Source organism: Quercus lobata, chromosome 5, assembly GCF_001633185.2.
Source record: "Quercus lobata isolate SW786 chromosome 5, ValleyOak3.0 Primary Assembly, whole genome shotgun sequence".
In the NCBI taxonomy this organism is placed as follows: Eukaryota; Viridiplantae; Streptophyta; class Magnoliopsida; order Fagales; family Fagaceae; genus Quercus; species Quercus lobata.
In genome coordinates, this window is record NC_044908.1 from 73,762,323 (window position 1) to 73,768,044 (window position 5,722).

A 5,722-nucleotide genomic window follows, 5' to 3' on the forward strand; every position below is an offset into this window, starting at 1 on the left:
AATAGTTTTTTCAACTCATCTAACCCAACCTGACTTACCATACATATATAAATGTACTTTATTTTCCTTGTTTTAATTTACTAGTTTGATTTATTATGTATTTTAAGAACCAGTTTCCATAATGTGGCATATTATGTGAATTATAATAATATATCAGAAAAAAAAAATTTGTTTAAACAGTTTATTTAAGTCCAATTATTTTTAAAGCTATGAAATATGTAAACACAACCAACTCACCCAATCCAATCTAACTTGATGTATGTAAGTTGGATTTAATTGGTTCTTACATGTAGGGTTGAGAATTTTTCAACCCGACTTCTCTAACTCAACCTATGCACACCCCTCCCAAGCCCTCGATGCAAACCTAGATCCGTCAAACAACAAACAATAAAAAAAACATCTACGGCTCATAAAACGACACGTCATCTATCTTTCCATTCCCGACAGAACACTAAAATCACCACGTCGTTAAGGAAGAGAAACGGTCGTTTACCCATCATCGATTCCCCTAGCCCCTTCCGTTACGGTCGTATTTTTGTATGTTTTAAGAAAACAAACAAAATAAACAAACAACTAAAAAGATATAAATATATCCTATCCAAAAAAAAAGTTATAAATATAAATATAAATAATAAAATTTCCAAAGAGTGCCGCATATTTTGGATTTCTGGATTGGTTCTTCGAATACCCTTTTGGCTTCTCAATCCATTGGAGGCTCTTGCAAGTTGTAAGTGTATTTTCAAACCACATTCTTAATGTTTTTTTTTTTTTGGTTAGAACAATGTTGTTGTTGTTGTTGTTGTTGTTGTTGTTTTTGTTTTTGAATGTTATGTCATTGTCAATGCAAAAATTGAATAAATAAAAAAAAGATATTCTTTTTCTTTGATCCGAAGTGGGGTTAGTTCATTAGTGAACTTGAGATTGAACTGTTGGGTTATATTGACTGAGATGGTTAATGCAGTGAAAAACCAAAAAAAGAAAAAGAAAATGGGGATTATGGAGCATTAGGATGAAATTCTTGTCTATGATAATTCTTAAAAAGGGTGTGAATTTTTGTGGGTTGTGTGGTTTATATGTCATACATTTTTGTATGTGATGCTATTCGTGAATGTCTTTTTATGGGTTTGTTTAAATTTAGAGATTTAGCTTAGTTCACTTATAAAGCCAAACTGAGGTCTTTTGGACATTTTTAGGTTATTCTTGTTTATTGGGTTTTTTAAAAATAAAATAAAATTAAAATAAAATAAAGATTTAAACTTTGTGTTATAGAAACTTGTTCTTGTTGTTGTTTGTGATTCTCTGTTTTCCTGACAAGGGATAGATCTTCTTGACATGGTGAGCTTGAAAATAACTTTGCTTAATAAATTAGAAATTGGTATGGCTGATCCTATAAGCGTCATTTTTCTCTTCTTTTTTCTTTTTTAAAAGAATTTGGTTATTTGGGCTATTACTTGAGCTTTTTGTTCTCAATGAGAATTTTGAGACCTTGCTTCCCGGTTCTCCCTAACAATTAGAAGAAAAGACCCTGTTTCTCTTTCCCTTTTCACCAAATATCAGACCATCATGTCTTGAGGATCTTGATGTTAATGATGAAAAGAAAAAATTTGGTTGATCACCTTGAGAAGATTAGGAGATGTTGAGGAAATGTTGATTTGCTCAACGTAGATTATGATTCTTATCCTCTAATATCAGATTTGTTTAACTTATGGATTTTAAACTTTCAATGAGTTTACAGAACAAATTATGTTGTTATAAGATTGAATTAGTATGGATTCTCACATTTACTTTTTTGCACTGCTCATGAAAAAAAAAATCATTGTATAAAAAAGGCCATTGAACCTAATGCACAAGCCTATCCACTTTTGCATGGTCTGGGAGATGTGATTGATGTGTAGTCTTAGCCCTCTAAAAAAAAAAAAAAAAAAAAAAAGCAACTTTGCATGAAAAAAAAAGAATAAAAAAAAGAAGTGCAATTTAATAATTGGATAAAGGTTATAATCCACTTGTGTATGAACGTTTAATGGGCCTAATCATTGTATTTCAACATTATTACATGATATCTCGAGAGTTAGATTTAAGGCATAATGATTTTTTATGAGTTGTTCATTTAATTTTCCTGCCATCATGCACTTTTTGCACCTAACATACGAACTGTGAATCTTAATATCTCTGTTATGACTCTCCAGTGCTATTATTTAAAGTTTTTTTGTTCCACTACTTGTTATAGTTGTCCTTTTCTTCAAATTGTTATGTCAGTATCTTCATGTTTCTAGAAACTTAATTGTCTGCATTTTTTTAGAATTAGATTCTCCCATTGGTCCATCTTGCTTTGGATTATATACCTTGATTATTCTTCAGGTTTATCTTAGGCTGTAATGGCTGTTTCTTCACAGTGATGAAAATACTATCATAAATACAAAGATGGAGGTATAAAAACCATGAATTAGATTCATCCAACTTGGGACAAAGATTTGGCAAGTTAAGGTAGGGTAGAGTTTTGTAGCTCTGTCTGATTTTGGGTGGAGGGTAGAGTTTTGTAGCTCTGTCTGATTTTGGGTGGAGGGTAGAGTTTTGTAGCTCTGTCTGATTTTGGGGGGTGGGGTGGTTCCTCCAACCCATTATGTAGCAACTATTTGTTTGTATTTTAATTAGATGAGTGTGTCTGTTTGTGCACAGCTTTTGCTTTTAGCCGTTTGTGTTAAGGTACAGCATTTTAGAACCCCATTTTTTTTCACATTTTCAAAGACCCACCTTCAGCAAAGAGCCAAATAAGCTGATGCAAAATGCACACTAAGTCACCATATCATATCTATTACCATATAATAGAAGAAGCCTAATCCACAATTCGCTCCATTATGACATGTATACCATAAAACACACCGTTTAAACACTGTCTACTTGTTCATTCTCTGGCCTTTGAAACGATTTGGTTTTGCTTGGAATATTTGGATTCATTTTAATAGTGTACTCCAGACTTATAATTCAAAGGCTACGATATTCAGGTTGTTTAAATAGTTGAGTTTCTAACTAATATATGGCAGATTAATCTTAACTGGGTTAACAATGTTTGCATGACTGTTGGCTGAGTTTTATAGCATGCTACGTATTTGACAAAATGTCTTATGGACCTGCATATTATTTCCTTAGTATTATGTTGTTCAGAGAATATATACCTGCAAAACGAGTCCTCTGACTTTTAATACCATTAAGATGGTTGCACTAGTGACTCATAAAGTAGATGCCTACAAAAGAGAAGGCAAAGGATAGCTGATAGTTGTATGATGCTAGTCTAGCTCTTCGATGCTTAGGTTATGGATCTTCTTCTTCTTTTTTTTTGGTAATATATTTGAAATATTATGGCAACCATGTCGATGCTAAACATCTAATAGCATAAAACTTTTAAAAAAATAAAAATAAAAATTGGACAGTAAATATGATTAATGTTTGAGTACTTTGGTTGTATTTGTTTGATTTTGGTATTTGAGTTAGTATTTGTTTTGTTTGCATATTTTTGTTGGATTTGGGTCTGCTTCAGGATATTTGTGTTAATTTGGTTTTGGCTAGTCAAGGTTTAGATGTAATTGTTGCCTATCTGATGTTGCTTAGGAAATCATTTTATTTATTCTAATTTCTGATTGGTTACCAGGATAAATGAGAGGGAGAAATGACGATTATAGGTCTTGATATTATGTAATAAATTCTTTTGGGTTTCAAATTAAAGAAGGTTGCAATGTGGAGTAGATAGAGTAAATTCCAATTATATTATGTTCTTGTTGATTTGTTAAATCTAACCCCACTTGAGATAGCCAAATGAAAAAGGGCTATATTTCTAATCAATTATCCATAAGAATAATATATATTTTATTCATTCTTTCTATATCAGTGATGCATCTTCATCCTTTTTATTTATTATTTTAGAGTTTGTGAAAGATTTAATTTTATTTTATAGTTTCTGCTTTCCAATTTCTAATTAGACTTAAATTATGTTTGGTATTTTTTTTCTGACATGAAGCAGCGGTCCATTGATATCTCTTATGATTTTAGTTCTAACATCTCATTAGCTACTTAAAGCATGCTTTATGTACTGGGAGAGTTTGTCACAACAGACAACTAAACTGTAGGAAAATGACTTAGTGTTTAGGTTCTATTTATTTTATAGAATGTGCCAGTTTTTTTTTCCTGATAAATATTGTCCTTAAATCCGTCATTAGAAGCTCTTCTAAGTTATTTTTCAATATTTATTGACTGTGATTGCTCTCCTTTTTTTTTCCCCTGTGATTACCCATTTCAAGTTCAAGCCACTTTTGTTTATTTGGTTTGTTTTCTTTAGGATTTCAGTTGTCGCTGTATGTGTGTGTGTGTGTGTGTGTGTGTGTGTGTGTTTTTTGCAAGTTTTGAAACTACATATAATTCATAACAGATTTTATAATTCAGTTCAGTCATGGACCTAGAGGAATACCTCCTGACCACAGCCACCACCTTATATTTTGAAGGGTTGAAGCTGCCATTGTACCCAAAGGGCACTATTGTGATCTGCTTATTTACTTTAATTTTAAGGAATACAATTAAAATATAAATGAAAACAACATGGAAAAGTGTACCAACTGTATTTTTTGCACCAATAACTTTTTATATTAAATTTACTAGAATTAAGATACTTACTTCAATACTATTGTTATAATTCTATTACTAGAATTTTATTATATTGTTTAGACAACAAAAGTATAACTTAAGGATTTTACATGTTTGAAACATGACTAAAGCATCAAATAATGTTTCTCAAAAAAAAAAAAGCATCAAATAATGCGGTGCATTGCGCAGGTTATAGCTAGTTTAAATAAGACACATGACTAATGAATAAGTTATGTGATCAAAAGTATGCATTAGACCATCTATGCTCTTTAGTACTGAATGTTGGGTAGTTAAGAAGCAACCACTTCATAAAATGAGTGTAGCTAAAATGAGAATCTTAAGATAGATAAAATGGAATTACACGGATAGGTAGGGTTGAATGGGGAAATTTGCTTAAAGATAAGGGTGGTCCCTATTGATGAAAAGATGAGGGAGAATCGCTTGAGATGGTTTAGCCATGTTCAGATGAGAGTGATTAATGCACTGATGAGAAAGAATGAGTTTATTCAAGTTGAGAGAATTAAAAAAGATAGAGGAAGACCAAAAATATCATTAGTAGAAATAGTAAACAAGGACATGTCAATAAAGGAAGCTACAGAGAATCCATAGCTGACAGCCCCAAAAATTTGGGGCTAAGGGATGGTTGTTGTTGTTATATTAAAAGTTTGCATGGATGGTCATTGGAACCACCACGTGATGGGTGGAAGGATTTTTCTTCCAATCTGGTTTGGAGGGCCCTCTGGAGGCCGCTAGTTATATTTCTTATCTAATAAACTTTTGGTTTAAACTCGCTGTTGTCATAATCATCAGTAGCTCTAAGGGTGTGGAGTCTGCTATATAAATTCTTAGCTAATAAGCTTTTGGTTTTATTTCCATCATCAGCATCATAAGCAATATCATATATATATCAACTGTTTAGTGTTGAATTCAGTGAGATGCCCTAGCAGAAGCGTGTAGATGTTTCAGGGTCAAAAAGGATAATGCTAAGAGTGCGTTTGGGAAGCGCGTTTTGCGCTTCCCAGACGCGTTTGCGTTTCTGCATTCCTTTTTTTTTTTTTTTTTTTTTTTTTTGCCGAAAAGCTTGACTTTT

At 32.1% G+C, this 5,722-nt stretch overlaps 1 protein-coding gene across 1 annotated transcript in view; it reads left to right on the forward strand.

Moving 5' to 3' along the window:
• Positions 1–613: 613 nt before the first annotated feature.
• Positions 614–5,722, forward strand: part of LOC115989041 — an 8,034-nt gene continuing 2,925 nt past the window's right edge. Inside the window, exon 1 of the mRNA XM_031112699.1 lies at positions 614–727. The gene's annotated coding sequence lies outside the window, so the exon portion shown is untranslated. The remainder of the gene's footprint in view (positions 728–5,722) is intronic.